The 22,365-nt window shown below is 43.6% G+C and overlaps 1 protein-coding gene across 1 annotated transcript in view; it reads left to right on the top strand.

Moving 5' to 3' along the window:
* Positions 1-22,365, top strand: part of DOK6 (docking protein 6) — a 525,123-nt gene that overhangs the window by 362,710 nt on the left and 140,048 nt on the right. The window lies entirely within an intron of this gene.

The raw sequence follows: 22,365 nt of genomic DNA, 5'->3' as shown, positions 1-22,365 counted from the left end.
TGTGTGTGCATTTAGAAATTTTGGCGTATTATAAAGTACAAAAATTAAAAATGGTTTTGTGGGCGGGGGATGGGCTTTTGTGTTTCAGTCTTTGACACGGCCCATCATGTCAATGATATTTTTGTAATTCTGTTCGATGACTAGCATCCTTTGGCGCATGTTGTCCATTTCCGTGCTACACTCTGAAATTACATTTCGAACATTCTGCTCCATGACGACCATCCTTTCCCGCATATTGTCCATTTCCGTGCTGCACTCCATTACTTGCTGTACAATTATTGAAGCACTTGCACGTGAAAAATGTGCTACACCATCTTCATCCCCTAAAAACAAACAAATTGGCATTCAAAATATGTAAATAGTTTCCGGCCTATCTGCATATGTTTGGCCCTATTAATATTGGGGTGACACTGACCTGATGGCCTGATAATTTCCACATCCCCAATTTCTTCATCTTCTATCACTCCTCCTTCTTCCACCACCTCAGCCTCATCCTCCACGACTCCTCCTTCTTCCACCACCTCCCCCTCATCATCCACGACTCCTCCATCTTCTTCCAGAACTCCTTCTTTATCCATCACTACCCCTTCAAAATCACGCAATTCTGCTTCGTCCAGTTCTGCCTCATCTTCACCGAATTCTAAATCCAGAGTTAAGTCTTCCTCCTCTCTTCCTTCCACATCCTCCTCTCTTCCTTCCACATCCTCCTCTCTTCCTTCCACATCCTCCTCTCTTCCTTCCACATCCTCCTCTCTTCCTTCCACAGCCTCCTCCTCCTCAACATGTGGAGGTGTTTGATTTTGTGGGTGTCTGGCCCTCTCTGCCTCCTCCAATTGCTGGCGTCTTCTTTCCCCTATAAGAAATAAGGGAAAAGGGGGGGCGCATGCGCGAGGCTCACGATGGAGGACGTGTCCCGTTAGAGCTCCGCACTCTCCGCCACATTGCCGGGACCTAACTAGCCGTCTGGACCACTTTACAACCCCGCATTTCCAAGTAACCCCCTCCGGAATACCCACCGCTCCTCTCGTGATGGTTTTAACCGGCCATCGCAGTAAAACAAAGCCAAAACCCATCAAAGAGGCGTTAGCCCGAGCCTCCTCCAAAATGGCGGCGAAGGCCTTAGCCAGACTGCAGGCCGCTCCCCCGGACGAATCTGCACAGGCTGACAGTGGGGAAGATGACTGCTCCGACTCTCACTCTGGCAGCCCCCCCAATCCTCCGGCATCAGGTATGTCTCAGACAGACTTTCTCAAACACATGGAGTCTATGCTGCAAAAAGCCCTTAAAGTAACATCTGACCAAATAACAAACAGACTGTCCCGTGAAATCAGGGAGCTGGGCCAGAGAACATCTGATCTAGAAACCAGGGTGGACGACCTGGAACTCACCCTCCAAGAACAGGCCCAGGAGCAGGCCGCCTTGCGTGATGAGAACGCCACCCTCCTCTCACGCCTGGAAGACGCGGAAAATCGCTCCCGCAGGTCAAATTTACGCATCCGTGGCATACCTGAGTCCGTCGACGATTTACAGTCCTTCTCAACAGCCCTATTCCAAGAACTCTCAGCTTCCTCCATACCGATTGAGCGGCTAGAATTCGATCGAATCCAGAGGGCACTCACCCGACGTCAGCAGGACGGTCCCCCTCGGGACATTATCGTTAAATTGCATTTTTTCCGTACAAAAGAGCAGCTGCTGGCTGCTGCCCGAAACAAGGACGCCCTCCTGTTCCAGGGCCATGCTTACCAGCTTTTTTCTGACCTAGCCCCCCTCACCATTGCCAAGCGCCGCGCCATGAAACCACAGCTACAGGTGCTTCTGCAACACCATTTGAAGTATACCTGGCGCTTTCCTTTTGCTCTACAGTTTACGCATCAAGGTCAGCAACACACGTGTACATCGCCGGATTCTCTCCAGCGTCTCTTAGAAACCCTGCGTCTGGTCATCCCTGCACAATCTTCAGAGACTAATTTGCCCCGTACTCCAGCCCGGGATGCTGCCCATCCATACGGATCAACCCCACAAAGGCCCCACCCGGGTCCATCCTCTGTTCGGAAGGGAACCCCTGCTCATACTCCAAAATCCGGTCTCCCTGACCGCCGACTATATTCGCCTCGTTGAGCCTGTTTACCTGACTTTTATCTTACAGGTTTTTTCTTTCCAGTACTCCCCTGACGTCGAAGTTAGCCTCCTCTCCTGAGTTGAGATGATCTAACCGCATGGATCTTCCATTGCACTTCAACTTGCCTATGGACGATTCGTCATTTGAGGCACACAGGGACTACTGGCTCTGGCTTTCTCTCCCTTTGAGGAGGGGATTGCTGTAATCTACCTCCAATCTGGAGGTTGCTAAGGTCCAGATTTACACTTTTCCTAAAAGCCTTTTTTTTCTGTATTATTATTTTATTTATGTTTAAATTGTGTTTTATTTAATGTTGACGTTCCAGACAGTTTGACTGGATTTTTTTCTCCTTATCTTAAGATCCACCCATTACGGGTGATTATCTAAGTGATGCTGGGTTGATCTCCGCCTGTACTCTACGGCGTGCTGGCTGACATTGACCCTTGAGTGATATTTGAAATGTGCAAAGCCTCTTGTTATAGCCATAAATGTATGAATGGGATACTGCTACCCCATCATCACTAGGTTGTTTGTAGCTCCTCTCTGTCCTGATCCCTCCCCTCCCCTTCCCCCCTGATCCCTTCCCCCCTGATCCCTTCCCCCTGATCCTCCCCCCCCGATCCTTCCCCTTCTACCCCCCCCCTTACAGCCCCCCACCCCCCCCAACTTCCCTCCTCTCTTTCCCCTCCTCCATCTTCTTACCTTTTTCACCCCCTCCCCACTCTTCCTGCCCCTCACCGTATCTTTATTTTCCCGTCCTGATATTCCCACCCATCTCCAATCCTTCCTTGTACCCCCCCCCCCCCCCTCCTCTTTTTTATTTTTATTTTTTTTCCCTCCCTTCCCTCTCCCCTCCCCCCCCGAGATTTTACCCTTTTATAATGTTTTCCTGATCTCAAGGGGGTCCCCCCTCTCTGGACTTCTTATATGGCTTTGCACAGGCTGGGCTGCAGTTGTCAGCTCAGCTGATTTTTGTTGTTATCAGCTATTTTAGCACTGTTTGTAGATATGTGCTAATAAGCACTAGTCTCTATCCACCTAACTGGTTATTATATGTAGTTTTGTATAATATATTATGTTTCTCCCGCTTGTGGCGGAGAGTCGTCACTGCTCCCCTTTTCCTACGGTCCACCCACCCACGGGCTAGCTGGCTGGCCCCTGTGTTGGTGCACTATTTAGTCGGGCGATAGAGTTACACTCTTCCCCTTCTCTTTGTCCATTTGCTTGCCCTACATGATTGCTCTTATTTCCTTTTTCCTCTTCGCTTTTTTTTCCCTTTCTCCTTTTCTCCCCTATTTCTCAGGTCGGCTGGGCTGCGTGACCCCGATGGTCTCATTTTGCTATCCTACTCCTGATCCTGGATGGCCCCCTTGACTGTGCTCTCGTTGAACGTTAAAGGTCTCAACTCACCGCATAAGAGAGTCAAGGCCTTCCAAACTTTTGCTACTTTGAAGGCAGGTATTGTAGCTCTCCAAGAAACCCATCTTTCAGCTCGCACCACCCCTAAATTTTTTAGTTCCCGGTACCCACAGGTGTATACTGCCTCGGCCTCCACTAAACATTGTGGTGTCCTGATTGCACTGCACCACACCCTTCCCTTCACAGTGCAATCGGAGATCAGAGATCCGGAAGGCCGATACATTATACTAGTGGGACTACTCCAGGATGTTGAAACTACCCTAGTCTCTTACTACGCCCCAAATACTAGTCCAAATCCTTTCTTCTCACATCTGTTACAGGTGTTGCGCTCACACTGTAGAGGGACACTGTTCCTGTGTGGAGACTCTAACTCAGTTTTACAGCCGCACATCGATAAATCACCTTATGCTCCTGATCAGTATTCCCCCTCTCTACGATTTCGTAAACTCTTGCAACAAGCCTCCCTGCTTGACACCTGGCGAGAATGTAACCCAACTAAAAAGAATTTCACCTTTTACTCTTATCCGCATAAATCATTCTCTAGAATCGACCATATTTTTATCTCAGTAGCCTCCTCCCCCACTTTACTTAAATCCGTAATTCAACCCATCTCCTGGTCCGACCACTGTGCAGTGCTTACCACCGTTTCCTCCCTAATCCCTTTGTCCACAGACCGCACATGGTGTATAAATGAAGCCCACCTATCCAACCAATCATATTGTTTTGACATTCAAATTGCTTTAGCGGATTATTTGAAACACAACGCCATCCCTGATATCTCCCCTGTCCTCCTCTGGGAAGCCCATAAACCGGTTATCCGGGGCAAATGTATCTCAGTATCCACTCATCTAAACCGAGATAAAAAAATTAGGCTAGCTGAACTGGAATCCGATTTCCATCTCTGCTCACTTCAATTTCAATCCTCCCCCACCGAAGCCCATAGAATTTTGATGGAAAAATCTAAGACTGAATTAGATTTAGCCCTGGCCGATTCGGCTGACAAGGCCATCCGTAGATCAAGTCACACCATCTACACTAAAGCCAACAAACCAGACTCCTTTTTGGCCCTTCGTCTCCGTCGCCCTGATAGGAACCATGTTCCGATAAGGTTACGGATAGACAAACACACCTACACCAGTAATCCTATAAAAGTCCTAGCTGAGTTTCGACGGAGGTTACATGACCTCTACAATACCCAGTCTGTTTTCTCCCCCTCCATGGCAGATTCGTTATTACAGGATATCCCCTTACCCACTTTATCTGATTCGAATCGTGAGTGCCTCGAGAGACCCGTCACAGTGGATGAGGTCTTAGCTGCTATCAAGACTCTTAAATCTCATAAACGACCTGGTCCTGACGGGCTCTCGGGCACTTACTTTAAGAAATTTGCTAGTACCCTCGCCCCTCTCCTTGCTAACTCCTTCAATGCATTACTCCGACAACAGTCTTTTGGAAGGGACACCCTGACAGCCATCATAGCCATGATCCCTAAGCCCAACGTAGATAACTCCCTCTGGTCGAACTTTCGGCCTATCTCACTCTTAAATCTTGATATTAAGTTACTAGCTAAAGTTATGGCCCTGCGTCTTAACCCCATTATTGGGAGACTGATTCACAAAGATCAGGTGGGCTTCATACCACGCCGGCAGGCTAGTGATAACATAAGACGAGTTGTTCTCCTACAACACCTTGCCAGAACACGCAAGATCCCTATGCATTTACTATCCCTTGACATCAGGAAGGCCTTTGATACGGTCTCCTGGCCCTATCTAAATTACATCCTGGCCCGTTGGGGCTTTGGTCCACACTTTTTGCAATGGGTGAATTCCCTTTATAACCATCCCCAGGCCTATGTTAAATATTCAGGTTTCCGTTCAGAGAGCTTTCCGATAGGGAGGGGTACTAGACAAGGGTGTCCCCTATCCCCTTTGATATTCGCCCTGGCTATAGAACCTTTGGCAGCCCTGATTAGAGCTAGCCCTGATGTCAAGGGATTGGAGGTGGCCTCTACCTCACATAAAATCTGTCTATTTGCAGATGATGCACTTTTATTTGTCACCTCTCCCCGTACATCTCTCCCGAACCTCGTAAGAATTTTGGAACAGTTTGCCAATGTCTCTGGCCTAGAGGTGAACAAATCTAAATCCAAGGCTCTCAATGTCTCTCTTCCCCCCTCAGAAGTCACCCATCTGCAAGAGTATTTCCCCTTCGCTTGGTCTACCACCTCCCTCCCATATTTAGGTATTAAATTAACATCGGATTTATCTTCCCTTTACAGAACTAACTACCTCCCTATGCTGTCACACCTAACCGCTTTAATGGATTCTTGGAAACCGCTTTGTGTTTCCTGGTTGGGACGAGTGGCAGCCGTAAAGATGTCATTACTCCCAAAGCTGTTGTACTTATATAGAGTTCTCCCGATTCCGGTCCCCTCATATTTTCACCTTGTCATTCAATCTAGAGTCTTTAAATATGTTTGGGGTCCCATAAAACCACGAGTTTCTAGATCTATACTCCTGCGTAATAAACTTAGTGGAGGCCTGGGTGTCCCTAATTTTGCCCGCTATTATCAGGCTGCACAACTTGCCCAAATTACGTTATTTCACGCCACATCGGAAACGCCTATTTGGGTTAGTTTAGAGGCCGTTGACATTTATCCCTTGCTAATCTCTAATCTCCTATGGTTACCCCCGCTGGCTCGTAGTCCAATTCTCAATCCGGTAACACGCCACTCACTTAAGCTATGGGATAGTTTACGTGGCCGTTTTCGACTGTTGTCCACCCATGCCCCGCTACTATCTTTTTTTGGCCATCCGCAGTTCTATCCCGCATACACAGAACCTGACTCTTTCCATCTATGGCTCCGGGCAGGACTACACAGGATAGGGGACCTTGTTACTGACACGTCCCTTAAGTCCTTTCCAGACTTACAAGCTCAGGCTAAACTTCCCCCTAGGGAATGTTTCCACTACCTACAAATAACTCATTTTGTTCGCTCAATTATAGGGGACTGTTCCTCCCTGGACAGTATGTCCGTCTTTGAAAACATATGTCAATCGGATCCCCACGCCCCTGGTATCATCTCCCGCCTTTATAGTCATTTTACCTCTGACTCCACTGACCCCCCCCTCTACGCTGCACAGTGGTCCAAGGATCTCCAGATAACATTGGATAGGGAGGATTGGATTGGTATTTGGAATCGCACAAAATCTTCATCCCAAAACATTATAGCCCTTGAGGCCAATTATAAGGTCCTGATGCGATGGTATCTAGTCCCCGCTAGGATTTCTAAATTTCTACCCTCTTACCCAGCGGGATGTTTTCGGGATGTTTTCGTGGATGTGGAGAGAGGGGTACACATGAGCATATCTGGTGGTCTTGTCCGATAGTGAGACGGTTCTGGATAGCAATATTTCAAATAGCCTCCACCCTATTACAAGAAAAAATTTCGCCCGACCCATCCCTAGCCCTTTTGAATCATATACAATCAGATTTTACCAGAGCCCAAGTTAGACTCTTGCTTCAACTGACTACTGCTGCCAAGCAAACTATTGCTAGGGCTTGGAAGACCCCAACTATACATATTGCAGAAGTTAAGAATAGGGTGACTCAGGCGATGATCCATAGTAAGATTGAGGCCAGGATTCTCGACCGAATGGCTCAACACGACAAAACCTGGACCCCCTGGGTGGAACATTTTCTGCCCCCGGGATTTGATTTAACTCTGTTAGTATCTTAAGACATGATGTGTGCTCCGACCACACTGAATCCGAACCCGTTGGGGTTTGCGCGACTCAGCCGACATCCCTCCTACCCCTCCTACCTTCTCCAGGCCGCTCCGGCCTTCTCTTCCCCTTCTATTCCCCTTGTCCTCTCTAATCTTTTTCTTTCTTTTCCTTCTCTGTTCTTAATTGAAATGCTCTTGTTTGTGTTTACTGGGCAAGGCTACTAGCTATTGCCTAGTGTTACATCCCGTTATGTCCCAGTATAATGTACAGAGTACCCCCCTTTTTTTTTTGGTATATATGCCTTTGATGATACAGGACCTCCCCTATCCTTTCCCCCCCCCCTACTTATGTTGATTTTTCTGTTAATTTTCTCTGGCTGCGGATTTGTTGGTCCTTTCCTATTTACGAGATATACTTGACAATCCTCATTTTGTATTTTGACCCTCCACACCTTATATATTTTGTAATCGTCTTTAAGCTGATACCTGCCTCTGATGGATTGTACCAGTATGTTTTCATTTGTGTGGTAACATGCAAATAATTGTTTCTGTACTCTGTCATTTGCTCTTTAATAAAAAATTTGAAAAGAAAGAAATAAGGGAAAAAAAAAGGTATACTCATCAGCACACAGATATTGTATATCATAAATCGCACACATTGCATAGACGATACATTTATGATGATTTTTGTTTGTTTATTCTGTCAGCAATCCTCCATTTTTGGCGTAGTTCTAGGCCAAGCTCTGATCCTGCCCCTTTTTTGCAAAGAAGTGACACACATGGATGTCCCCCCAAAACATTAATTCTCGTCGACCCTCCAAATAAATATCCTTTGATTGTTGAGACACAGGTGCTTTGCATTTCCAGATGTTAAAACATCAGCTTTATTTGCATTTTGGAGAATGAATCTTGTTTGCCTGTCACATTCACTCAATTTAATTTCTGTGATTTTGCTATTCAACAATGTTTGAAAACCAAGTTTGGGGCCAGTCAGCCATGTCCAGGTGTGTTGTTCCTGGAGTAACCTCGCATTTTTGCAAAACAATGTCATATTACGCGTGTTTACTATTTCACAAAATTTGGTAAAGGTTGTTATTTTACATAAACACAATACAGTATCTACACGTGTTCAAAAGTACAAGCAGGCCAAGGAGGCAGATGTGAAAAACTACATGTCAACACATTATTGCAGACATTCCCCCCCCCCCCCCTTAAATAATATGGACTTACTTTTCCGCAGAATTTTGAGTATCTTCTTCATGTGATGTGGCTCCCTCAATTTTAAATCGGACCAACGCTTCCGGAGTTGCTCCTTGGACCTGGTGACACCAAACATTCTCCTCATTCTCCTTGCCACCTTGTCCATTATGTGTGACTTTCTACGGTTCGGTGTTTTGTAGGGCCCACATTCACCATCATAATCCTTCCTCCTCATGATGTAAACCAACTCCACCATTTCTTCAAACGCCATATTAGTGGCTTTATATCTTTTAGGCCTGGATCGGGACGGTCCTGCCTCTGTCCCTTCACTTGCGCCATGAGAGCTCCGTGCCCGCTCGTGTGACATCGCCATCTTTCCTTCCCACAGAGATTAGGGGCGTGGAAATGAGGAAATGTCCCGTCAGGGGCGGAGATTCTTGCATATGCGGAGTGTCGCGAATGCCAACAACGTATTGACGTAGGTTACGCGGAGAATATTCGCGCGATTCCAGAACCTACACAGTTAACGCCATATTTACTTTTTCAATTGATTAGGGGCATGGCAAAGGTGACGAGGGCGGCGTTTCATACATACGCGGAGTGGATAAAAGGCGCTTGACGTGATTACGTAGGTTACGTGTTAATTCATCGAGCGTAACAAACGAGGATTTTGAGAGAGGCAGGTAAGAAATTTAAACATGGGATCAGCAGCGGGCTATAAAATGTAGAGCCATGGGATGGGGGTTTGGTCTGTTGGTTGCACAGTTTTATTAAGCTATTATGTCTCTTGGATACCAGAATGTGATTTTCATACCCAAATGCTTTTGTAGACATCACAAAATAGAGAGGTCAAAAATGCTGTGACTCATTATCAATTATGTAGGGTGTATTCAGATCAGGCCAAGTATTGTTCTGTGTTGGTTGGACAGAGGTCATTAGGAAGTTTCTTTCATGTAATCAATGCTGAGGGGCAGGATATCTACACATGCAATAGTGCCTTGATGAATGCTGTCATTTGTAATAATTGTGTATGGTTGTACATTTCTATTATTTCCTGCAATGTAACCAAAGGGGCGGCATGTATAAAAAAAATGTTAGCTACAACCAACCAATGGGGCCGAGCTGGCCAGCATTTTGTAAACAAGAGACACTGTGTTTGTATTTCTATATAGGTACTACTTTTTAAACAACATATTCTATCAATGTAAATGCTGAGGCTTTTTTTAATTGTGTTTTTGGTTTCTTTTTCTTTTTGTAATCTAGAATAAAAATCAATAAATCAACATTTAACAATGGATCTCCTGCAGACCCAAGAGATTATCCAGCACTTGCTGGATAAATTTAGGGAAATGCCCATCCTGTGGGATTCAAAGCAGCCCACCTACCATAACAAGGACGTACGAGCGGCAGCACTTGAACAGCTAGCAGCATACATGAGGACATGGGTGCCAGAATGCAGTGCCAACATGGTGAAGGATAAACTTGCCAACCTCAGGGGCACATATAGGAGAGCATACAAAGCTCACCAAAAGCAGCTAAGATCTGGAGCAGCAGCAAGACCACCAAAGGAACCCAAGCTGTGGTATTACAGCCAGATGTCATTTTTGCGGGATCAACTGGAAGGCAGGCCATCTATGTCAAGTCTGGATCCCAACCTTCCCTCCACGCTACCTCCCAGCGGGACTTCCCCAGATCACAACAGCCCTGCAGAGTCGGATGAAGAGGGCCTGGCTGACAGAGAGGCAGATCTGCGCCTCTACGATGATGAGGTATAGTAGTTTCCTAACTATTTATGGAATAATATTAATTATTGTTTGAATCTTGACTTGATATTGGTTAATAAAATACAAGCTGGGAAGCAAAAATCAAAAGTCGTGGGCAAACAAATAGGTGTCAGGGATGACAACTGCAGGGGTCAGAGGGTGAGTCTGTTTTCAAGTTTAAATTCACGGCAAAAAATAAGATTCAAGCATGAAAATGTGAGTGATTATATTTTGAAATATATTACAACATGTCCCTTTTTTTTACACAGGAAGAAGAGACCAGCCAGGAGGTGGCAGATCCTCTCCTCACTGACAGCCAGGCCGAAGGGGTCAGTGGCAGCCAGGAGGAGGCCGGGCCCAGTGGCGTTCAGCAGCTCCCCAGGACAACCACCACCAGCCAGGCTCCTCCCCTTTATATTAGGCCACCAGGCCGTAAGAAGAAATTGGGGGCAGTGGAGGAAGCCAGCCTCCAAATGATTAAGGAGGCGAGTGCCATCATGAGGGCCCCCCTCAACCCCACTGAGGCCTACAGTGCCTCCCTGGCACACGATCTAAATCAAGGCACGGAGGAGCAGAGGCTACTGGCAAAGGGTGTGATCAACGAGGCCCTTTGGTGGATGCAGAGGGAGCTGCTGACCCCAGACACTGGGCTATGTGACCCAGCCCGGCTTGCTCAACACCATACTCCTGCTGCCACATCATCCCCACCTGCAAGGGCCCAGGGAAGACCCGCTGTAAGGCAGCCTGGAAGGAAGGTTGCAAGGAAGAGGAGACGTTGATGCCCTGCCTTCCATTTGATCCCCCACAAATGGCATCTTGTTTGGACTACCACAGCTTGGGTTCCTTTGGTTATGTGCTGCTGCTTCAGATTTTAGTTTGTGTGCCTCCTGAGGTTGGCTAGTTTAGCCTTCACCATGTTTGACAATGCAAGTTTGCATGTATTTTGCTAGCTGTTCAAGTGCTGCCATTCTGTTTTTGTTCCTTTTTATCATTTGCTAAAATAAAAGCCTTTTTGTTGATTTTAAAAACGTGCCTATTGTTTGTAATACTGTGGGTATTATTTTAGGCATCAAACATTACAAACAAATAAAATGTTTAATCTAAAATATTCACTAACTCATGTGGGGGGGGGGGGGCATTTGGTGTGCCAACATGGTAGACAATTTAAACAACCTTCAAAATAATCCAGTTAAATATACAAACAAAAGCAAAATCCAAACAATTTCCTATTAAAAAATTCTAAATGGTGACATAACTATAAACACATAAATAAAGTGGGAAAGATAAACATTAAACATTAAAAGCAAAAAATTATACATGTGGAGGACCACTAAAAATATGATACGTCGGGCCAATAAAAGATTGCTAAAATCTTACTACATCACAGCTAACAAATGTCACTTTTCAGTATGGAACAACTCAGTTGAAATAACATGAGCTAAATAACTGATTATTTATAGCAAGAGAAGAATGAATAAAACGACGGCATCAAGCGTTGTTTATTGTGTGGTTTGCTTCAGTGTTCTATTGCTAGAATTAATCTTTCTATTGACGAATGTGCCATATCCCAAACAAACGTGAGTTTTACCTGAACGAGCGCTCCCGTGGCCTCATTTAGTCTGAGCATGCGCGGGGTTTTTGTACGTTGGTTTTGTGTACTCACCACCAAACATGTCCGTTCGGACAGGATTTGAGCGGACGGTTTTAAAACAAGTTTGCAAATAAATGTCTGCTGAAAAACGGCCCGGCGGGCAAATGTACGGTGAAATTCTGTACGCTCGTAACTACACACGACCAAACATGTCTGCTGAAACTGGTCCGCGGGCCAGTTTCAGCAGACATGTTTGGTCGTGAGTACGGGGCCTAAGAGGCGAATATTGCTCAGGTAATAATAGTTGCATATAAGAGGCGAATATTGCTCAGGTAATAATAGTTGTATATGAGAGGCAAATATAGCTCAGGTAATATGGAGGTAGATGGCCCTTTAAGGTATTCCTTAGCAAACAGTCCTTAACACAACAATATCTCCCAAATAGTATGTTGATATCCACTAGTCATAAAAAGTAGCAGCAATTGTATTAGATAGAACATAAGCAGCAGATCTTCCTATGGCACTACAAGTGACACAATGTCTACTTATCCATTTGCAGGCTTGAGTGTAATAAGCAGGGATTCTGTGGTGTAAGGTGTTCAGCAAGGAAGGCCTCAAGGTTGTCCCCAGCAATGGCTCTCTGTTGCAGTAGTTATAACAGCACTAAAGTAGTAGTTGCAGGCTGGAGCAGTGTTGCAGCATGAGCGTTGGCACCAGCATGGAGCGTTGGCACCAATATCAGTAGCGTGGCCGAGCTACGGCTGACAATAATAGAACGCTGTCTGTGTATCAGGGGAATGCCTTTATAGGCATGAGACAGGTACCAGACAGCTGTAATGCATTGGCAGTGATTTGAAAGAAGCGCCGTATAGTGCGGCGCACTTACGCGTTCCACGGTGGAACGCACAGGGCGCTGCGCGATGACGTCATTGCGCGGTCGCCGCAATGTGTTCCAGTGTGGAATGCATTACAGAAAGGAACAGGCGCACGGCGCGCCTGTTACAGATAATCATCTCTGAAGAGAAGCACTGTGACTGTTTTTTGTTAAATAGAAGATTTCTATCTGGGACTGTTTAATATATAAGCAAAATTATTGTCCTTTATTTTATTTGTTCTTTATTTTAGTTCACTTAATGTGCACTTGATTGTTTTTTTGAATAATTATTGATGGGTTATACAGTATATGCATATTATTCACTGTTTAAATAGATGTGATCAGATATATATTATCTTATTTTTCTGTGATATTGCTTACCCCACAATATTGATGGTGAATTTATAATTGCAGCAGACTCATCATTTAACCACTTCAGCCCCGGAGGATTTGGCTGCCCAATGACCAGGCCATTTTTTGCAATTCGGCACTGCATCAGTTTAACTGACTATTGTGCGGTTGTGCAAAGTTGCACCCAAACAAAATTGACGTCCTTTTTTTCCCACAAATAGAGCTTTATTTTGGTCGTATTTAATCACCTCTGCGGTTTTTATTTTTTGCGCTATAAACAAAAAAAGAGCGACAATTTTGAAAAAAAAGCTATATTTTTTACTTTTTGCTATAATAATTATCCCCCACAAATATAAATAAAAAAAACGTTTGTTTTCCCTCAGTTTAGGCCGATACGTATTCTTCTACATATTTTTGGTAAAAAAAATTGCAATGAGCGTTACTTGGCTGGTTTTCTGCCACTTCGTGACATGATCGCAGGCACACGACGGACATCGAGTCCACGGCACTCATGGTCACAGAGCTTGCGGTGGGCACGCGCTCCCACAATGCTGCATCTCAAAGAGGATGTACAGGTATGTCCATAATTATGCGCAGCCGTGCCATTCTGCCTAAGTAAATAGTCATGCAGCAGTCGGCAAGCGGTTAAAGACATACAGTATTGACACATTTTCTATATATATTTTTTTTTCAATATTTTTTGCGCCGGTGACACATATATCACATTTTATATATTACCCAGTAACAATGTTATATTCTTCTCTACTTATAATAAAGATTTGATTGTGAAAAAAAAAAAAAAACAGTTATCAATCAAACTATATACTGATATTACATGTTGTAAATAAAGTACATGAAATTAGCTTATGAAATACATATATAGTTTTTCTTCTCCCACACTTGATATTGACTTGGTACTGACTTGATATTGACTGTACTGTATGAACATCCTAATACTATAGAATGTTTGGAATCTATTGAATCTGGGGATTATGGTACTTGAGTATTGTTTACTTATGAACTCCACAATTACTTAAAAAAATCTTTCAAGAAGAGACTTATTGTGAAATAACATACTGTAATAAGGGAATAGGACCTCTGCTACCAAATAAAGTGGGAAAAGCAGGAACAATGTGTGTAAGGACACCTTCATTACACACTCAAATTGGAATATAAAGGGTTTCCCTTTCCATTCTTTTTACAAGGCATACTTTTTTTCTTTCTCAGAGAAAACTTCCACTGAAAGAAACATGTAGGCTATCATTGATAACCTCCTTCTGAAATTGCTAGTTGCCTGACCATCATGCTGATCCAAGGGCATTGATACTTTTCAAGATAATTACCAAGAACATGCATACAGAAAGTCGGGATGAATTCCAAAATCCTAATCTGAATATTTGCTATAAGTCAGTGATTAAGACAATATTGGCAGCAGATCTAAACCCAATCACTGAAACTTCACATTATCCTTAACGTTTAAAGATGTTTCAAAAGTTATTTGAAACTAGTTAAATCTGTAGCTTTTATTGAAATAACACCTGGTAAGCTTGCTATGAATGTCTTAGTTCTTGCCCTTCCTGTTATAAGACGATAACACTCTTGTCTCCCATTTGCTATTTTGTGCTGTCACTCTATTGTATGTGCTTCCAGTAGAGTCTATAAGCATTCAAACCAGTGCTCATTTTGCAAGCCTGTTTTAATGGTGCCATGAGGAAGAAGCAATGATATGCAATTGACACAACTGCAAGTACACAGGAAGTGGTTGCTAAGAGGCACAAAAAAATGTAAAAACAACGTTTGAGAAAAAAAATCTCAATTTATGATTGTTTATGACACACAGTACCTTGGGATTTTTAGGGTTTACATCTAATTTAAGATAATGGAACAGTATGCCAGCTAGGCAATTAACATTTAAAAAAAGAGAGGTCAACAATATCAGCCTCCCTATTTATATCAGCACAGGTTTCCTGTAGCGGGAATCTACAACCATTTTGCATGTAATTGTATCTTAACTTCTCTTTTCTCTGTTCTCTTAATTAAAAAGCAATCTGCTTCCTATTTACAGTCATACAATATAACACGTTGCTTCACTGCCTTGGATTTGTCCCAACTGAGAGAGAGGAAAAAGGAAAATGTAATTTTACAATGCGTTCCCTTTTGGGTCTTGATACACATGTTCAATATGTTGATGAAAGCAGTATGTGCTTGTTGGCATTGGGATTACAGCATCTCCTATTTTGCCAGGATTTTAAAACATCTGTGAATGTATTAAGCCAGAGCAGTGAACTCAAGCCTTTTGGCAGCAAGGAACTAAACAACACCAGCCTCCACTGAATATTTTACTTTCATTCTTTTTAATATGTTCTATTAAGTCATGTAAAAACAGTGTTCATTTTCAGCATTAAATATACAGTGTGCCTGCCAACTGGTTAAAGACCACACAGAAATCCATTTAAGTGGCTAATTTCACAACACCTGGAGTATTTTTATTGGCCACCTAATTAGAATAATTTTTTTTAAGCGATTTGTCATGCGATTTGTCGCAGCCTATTGGGGGCAATGGCACTGTTCCAATCAGTGCGACACCAATTTTGTGGCGCCACACCGCATTTGCAAAAGTAGTTCCTGCACTACTTTTGCCGATTTCAGGTGCAACTTTAATAGACATCTGTGCATGAAGACACACAGATGTCTATTAAGTAACACCTGAGATTGCGCTGACCTTGCTACTTTTAAATTGTGCTACTTCAAGTGAAGTTCGGAGATTTCAAAGTAGCATTAATGTGAACCAGGGCTTAAGGTACATATTTTGAATATTTTTTAATCATTATGAACAGTTTTTTTTCTTATTAGGATTAATTTAAGGAGCAAAACTCAGGCATTATCTACCTAGATTTTTCAGTCTTCCTGCTGGTTTTACTGGTGGAGAACTCAATTTCCTCTATTATGATACTTTAGATGCAATGAGGCTGATTTACTAGATGTTGAGACATATCAATCGTAAATTGTGTACAGTATTCAGTTCAATTATCCATCTGCACATGATTGGGGATTCGAACTGAACAGGAATTGTCTTTTCATATGATAGGATAATTGAAGCGAATATTCACAGAATCTCAAGTTCTTTAGTAAATAAACCTAAGTAAGCTATTGCTAAGCTGCCTATATCTTATCACTGTGGCTATATCGGTACCAAGTTATGAAAACTGAAAGGGAAAACACATTTTGCAAATGAAAAAAAAAAGTACTGCATATGTGAGCCTAATTACTAAAATCTCATAAAAATTTACAAAGTCATCTTCATTTTTTTTAAAATCAACATCATTTCAATCAAATAATACTGGGTGATCTTAAATAATTTTAAATATTTAGCGTAAGCACACCACATTCTCAAAATGCTTTAGCAATACATTTGTATTAAACATATACATACAATTATACAATAGGTACAGACATTCAAGTATGTCACATCACATCAAGCATAATACATCAAAGATATTCACTCCACTGTTGAATCACAGCAAAAAATTGCATGCATATACTGTAGGTCCAGTGAGCTACACTTAAAATGTAGAACATCTTATGTTCAGAAATACATACAGGAGTTCAGTATCCAGAATGGAGTAATGAAACAAGATAGCTGAGCCAGACCCCTGTGAAAAGAGAGAAGGGGAGGAAAAACCTACATTATAAGGATGTAAGAACCCCCTTCCTCAAGACCCTCCTACCAAACTTACCACTGGAACACATGTTCCTTGTATACAATGGCTGCTATTGTCAGCTACTTCCTCCAGCCAGCTGTATGTAACATCACTTCGTGTTCCTGTTTTTGGGAGTGACATCACTTCTGGTTCCCCCCTGCTCCCAAGACTTGCCAGCCATAGCATGGCTGGACCATGTGCTAACTAGCTTTCAATAGGGTGAGACTGCATGGGGCAGGGTGAAGCAACACAAATAGAAAATAAAATAGAAACATGCATGTAATGTGGTACATATAATGCTTTTCTGCCCCATGATTAAGCTCCGGGGGCGGAGTGAAATGTGTTGGGGGGCATGGCCTAGTTGGAGCTAGGGCTGAGGCTGTCATACACCTCCTTACAGGGTTTTGCTGTGATATTTGACTTTTAGGACTTCCTTTCCCCATTAACGGTACCTTTTATATTGCATTAAGAGGACATGCTGATCCTGCCCCATTCTACCAGTCCAGTGTACCTCTGTTACCTCATTCTTAGTAACAGAATGGGGTCCCATCATTCACCTAGCACAGACTTCATGTGTGCACTTATGATCTCCTTCACTTCCAGTAAACCCCATTAACCAGGTGTCTCTCAGTACCACGGGTTCGGATGTGGTTGCTATTGGATCTTGACTGCTAAGGACTAGGGATGAGCTGAACATCCCCCAGTTCGGTTTGGGCAGAACATGCGAACAGACCAAAAGTTTGCTCGAACATTCGAACACCGTTAAAGTCTATGGGACCCAAACGTGAAAAATCAGTGCTAATTTTAAAGGCTAATATGCCAGTTATTGTCATATAAAGTGTTTGGGACCCGGGTCCTGCCCCAGGGGACATGTATCAATGCAAAAATTTTTTTTAAAAATGAAAGTTTTTTCGGGAGCAGTGATTTTAATAATGCTTAAAGTGAAAAAAAAATATTCCTTTAAATATCGTAACTGTGGGTGTCTATAGTATGCCTGTAAAGTGGCATGCTTTTCCAATGTTTAGAACAGTCCCTGCACAAAATGACATTTCTAAAGGAATAAAAGTAATTTAAAACTGCTTGCGGCTGTAATGTAATGTCGGTCCCGTCAATATAGATGAAAATTATTGAGAACAACGGCATGGGTACATCCCCCCCCAGCCCATTACCAGGCCCTTTGGGTCTTGTATGGATATTAAGGGGAACCCTGCACCCAAATTAAAAAAAGAAAAGGTGTGAGGCTCCCAGTACAGCAGTATACAGGCGGTCCCCGGGTTACAAACAAGATAGGGACTGTTGGTTTGTTCTTAAGTTGAATCTGTTTGTAATTTGGAACAGGTAAATTTTTTAAGTGTAAATGTAGGTGGGTTGGGGTGGTGGTGCTGCCTAATGCACGGGTTGAGACAGTACCTAACGGCCTGGTAAAAAATAAACCAGACTAGATAGTGTTTAGGTGCAACCCAGATGGCTAGTAAATCACTGAAATACCCAGCAATCAGAAAGGTCTGAGAACCCAATCAGCAAGATATATTACTGAGATAACACATATGATGGATAGTCTACGTACTAGTATAGCTGTCAGACTCTAATAGTAATCGCATATGAGAAATGCTGTGAATGCTGATATAGATGCCAAATACTATGCTGTGAATGCTGATATAAAAGCCAAAACTATGGTGAAAGGTGACGTATCAATGTCCTACCATAAATGACACATAGGTAACATGTATATAAAAAAATAAACATGAAAAAGCTAGAAGAGTAAATAACAGCAAAACAGCAGACAGCAGTACTGCAGTATAAAACCAATGAAACTCCAGCAGCAATAATAGCAAACCAATGTAAAGTCTGCTAGAAACTGTGTAGGATGGTCAGTCCAAATCCGGTGTAACCCAACACAACAAAAACATCAGAGGTATTCAATGTTGTTGCAATATAGGTGGAGTCTAATCAGATAATAGCATGTGGAGGGGGTGATCCTAGGTATGTGGATACAAGGTGGTCCCGGTGCTCCCCTCAGGGTTCCCCACTCACCAGATGGAAGTCCCCGCTTGGGGTATCAGGCATGTAATGCTCGCTCCTGGGATCACTTGCTCCTTTCCTCTGCTTGTATGGTCAGCTTCCTTCCAGATGGTGCTTGATAGATCAGCTGTCCAGCGGGCAAAAGTCTGCCCGATGCCTCTGTATCTCAGAGAAAAAAAGGGGACTCCAATAGTGCGATACCGTTTGTAGGTAAAATGTATTAAAAAGCTTCTATTGTAGCCAGAAATAACAATCTCCAACAAGGGAGTGGCTATATATTATTAAAATCTGGTGCACGAAACACAGATAAAACAAAAAATACAAAATATAAACAGAAAAGTATCTCCAGAGTGCAGGGTCTGAGGCGTGTAGTCAGCGGTGTGTAGCGTGCGCTCCAGCTACAACCACCTCACACGGACCCGGAAGTGACGTATGTGCATGTACGCCTGACGTACGTTTCGATGAAAGGAACGCCTCAGAAGACGATCCTTTCTGGTTTATTTTTTACCAGGCCGTTAGGTACTGTCTCAACCCGTGCATTAGGCAGCGCCACCACCCCAACCCACCTACATTTATTCTCATCTTCCTCCTTCGGGGGACAGATTTAGGGGGGCAGCAGCCTATTACTTTTAGCCCCAGTGCAGGTTTATACTTCCTTTATTATTTTACATTTTTTAAGTGTATCTCCAGCCTAAAAAAATCTATTTTTAAGCTTTTCGATTAACATAACGAAGGGTTATCACCCCTGTAACATTTGTTTTGCTGTCTGTGCCCCTGTTCAGAAGATTTTACCTCACTTTTTGTCCCTAAGACATTTGGATTTAGAAAATTTGGGGTTTTTAGGGAAACAAGGATTGGCGATAAAGCATCAGTGGAGACACCTTTTCCCATATTAACTCTTACAGGAGAGAATTTCCCTTCCTATGGGTAGATTCCCTCTCACTTCCTGTTGTCTCCCTCTGTTTGTAAGTCAGATGTTTAAAAGTAGGGGACAGCCTGTATATACTATACGGCCTGCCCTATATACTCTGCAGAAAATTAGGCCTTAGGTGTTGGTGGTACTAGAACACTGTAAACCCTCACAGTTACTCTTGGTGCGTGCTGGAACGGGCCCTGCTGTGAAATATTATATCAAGAATTGTAATTACATGCCCCAGTTAAACAGGGGCAAAAAAATTGGGCTTTTGGTGGTGGTGGTGCCTCAACACTGTAAAGCCTCACGGATACTGTTGTTGAGCGCAGGAACGGGCCCTGCTGTGAAATATTACAGCAACAATTGTAATTACAAGCCCCTGTTAAACAGGGGCAGAACAATTGGGCCTTAGGCAGTAGTGCCCTGAAACAAAAATATTCTTATAAGCTATCAACATGAACATTGAGGAGGAATAAGATAGCCACTCAGCATAATAGGATAGTCACTCAGCATAGGCAGTCTTCAAGGGATCCCACATCCATAGAAAAATCAATCAGTTACATTAGCATCAGGTGCTTGGTAGCTGGTGATCCAAGACTGATTCATTTTTATGAATGTGAGCCGATCAATAGAGTCTGTGGACAGATGCTCTGTGATTGGTTACAAAGCCTCCAGCAGCACTTAATGTGCGCTCAGAAAGAACGCAGGATTCAGTAGCTCAATTGCATATTGTAGAAAATAAATGGAATACCCGCGCTTAGGATAAGAGGTGGGAAATGTAAATAATGTAAATTATAAGACTGCGGCCCCCCTCTTTTGTATCCCCAAGATACAAATAAAAAAGGAATAAAATTGGGGTGTGGGGGTAGTGGCGCTGTCTGTTCAGTAGCCACTGGCTAAAGAAAAAAAAAAAAAAGTGGCTACTGAACAGACAGCGCCACTACCCCCACACCCCAGTTTTATTCCAATTGCATATTATGCAAGCTCTGGCCAGTGGTCCATCCTCAAACCCCAGTAACCCAGAGGACTTTCTGTTGGAAAGGTCTCCAAGTCTGACCCCTAGGTATTCCTGCACCATGTAATTCAGATGCTGCCAATGGTTGCTGGAACTGATCAGACCTTGGGGCTGCAGACTGAAGAATTGTCTGAAGGCATTGGTCAGACGGCCACCTTCTCCACCGCTCTTTCCGTGACTGAACGAAGCCTTAGCCACACGTTGTTCAGCACCATGAAAATTGTAACCTCCCAGGCTCTGGAAACGCATTGCACAAACCTTTCTGCAAGGCCTCCTGAAGATGTTTCATATTCTGCTCCCTTTGCGAAGGCTGGATAAGTTCTGCAACCTTACCCCTGTAACGTAGATCAAGAAGGGTTGCCAGCCAGTAATAATCCCTCTCCTTGATATAGGAGATGCAGGATCAGGAATGCCATGCAGCGTAGGTTTGCTGAGGCATTTGATCTGCAGTCCTCTGGGTCACTAAGGATCACATGATCCACAGCCACCTCCTCCCAGCCACGTACAACTCCATGGGTTACTGGGGGACTGAAAACGATCCCTTGAAGATTGCTGCTGATGCTGAGTGTTATCCTCCACCTCCATGCTGACACAATCCGTCTCCTCCTCTTCCCCGCAGGAATACTATCTGGATAAAGGGGGCCTTGAGAGGTAAGAAAGTCCTCCTCTTCCTCCCTCTGTTTTGCCTCAAATGCCCTGTCAATTATTCCACATAGCGTGTGGTACAACAGGAAGACAAGAGGGACAGTATCACTGATGCATGCACTGTCACTGCTCACCATCCTATCCAATGAGGCCAAGACATTGCCTTCCACATGCCGGTAGAGAGCCAGTTTGGCCTTCCCGTGAAAAGAAATGGCGTTTGGGAACCTGCCACTGAGGTACCACACATTCCACAAATTCACGAAAGAGCACAGAGTCAGAGGACAGAGACGCTTCAGACATATGTTGCAAACAGCAATGGTGCGATCTGCTGCACGCATGTAAAAAAAGACAGAGTTCTGAAGAGTTCACCCAATAACGTTTTTTAAGCACAAAGTCACTTTATCACTTCTTTTGTTTTCACAAATTTTATTTTATTTTTTGATTCACTGGACTGCTTTTTTCCTGGACTCTATTTTTGTGTTCTAAAAGGATTTATTTATGCATTTTTTCACCTAATTTCCAATTTAAATACCCGGCCAAGGATTTAAACTAGTAAATACCTGGCAAGGGGTATATACATTTATTTATTTCATTGTGTTTGATGCTATACTTTGCTCACTGTGGTCTGTTGTCACACTCACAAGTAGCATCAGACTAGCACCCACCAACACCCGGCCGAGGGTACATTGCATTAGCAAACACCCGGCCGAGGGTCTAACACACATATACACATTTAATATATTTTTTAAATTTTGTGTCATTCATTTTCCACGCTTCTCACTTCATTATATTACACATTTTTCAGGGCCAATACCCAGGTGGGGGTAACACCACATTTATTTTGAATCCACTTGGATTCCCCTGTCTTTTCATCAGAACAGCGCCATACCTACACCCCCCTTTTTCTCTCAACCCCCCAGGTCCGCCCGCACTCACCCCTCCACGGTGACGGCCCCCCACCCCATCTCACTCACCCCTCCACGTGATGCCCCCCACACTCCCCCTCCAAGGTTTCCTCAGCTTCT

Source organism: Rana temporaria, chromosome 5 (assembly GCF_905171775.1).
Source record: "Rana temporaria chromosome 5, aRanTem1.1, whole genome shotgun sequence".
Lineage (NCBI taxonomy): Eukaryota > Metazoa > Chordata > Amphibia > Anura > Ranidae > Rana > Rana temporaria.
This window is presented reverse-complemented; position numbering and strand designations above follow the sequence as displayed.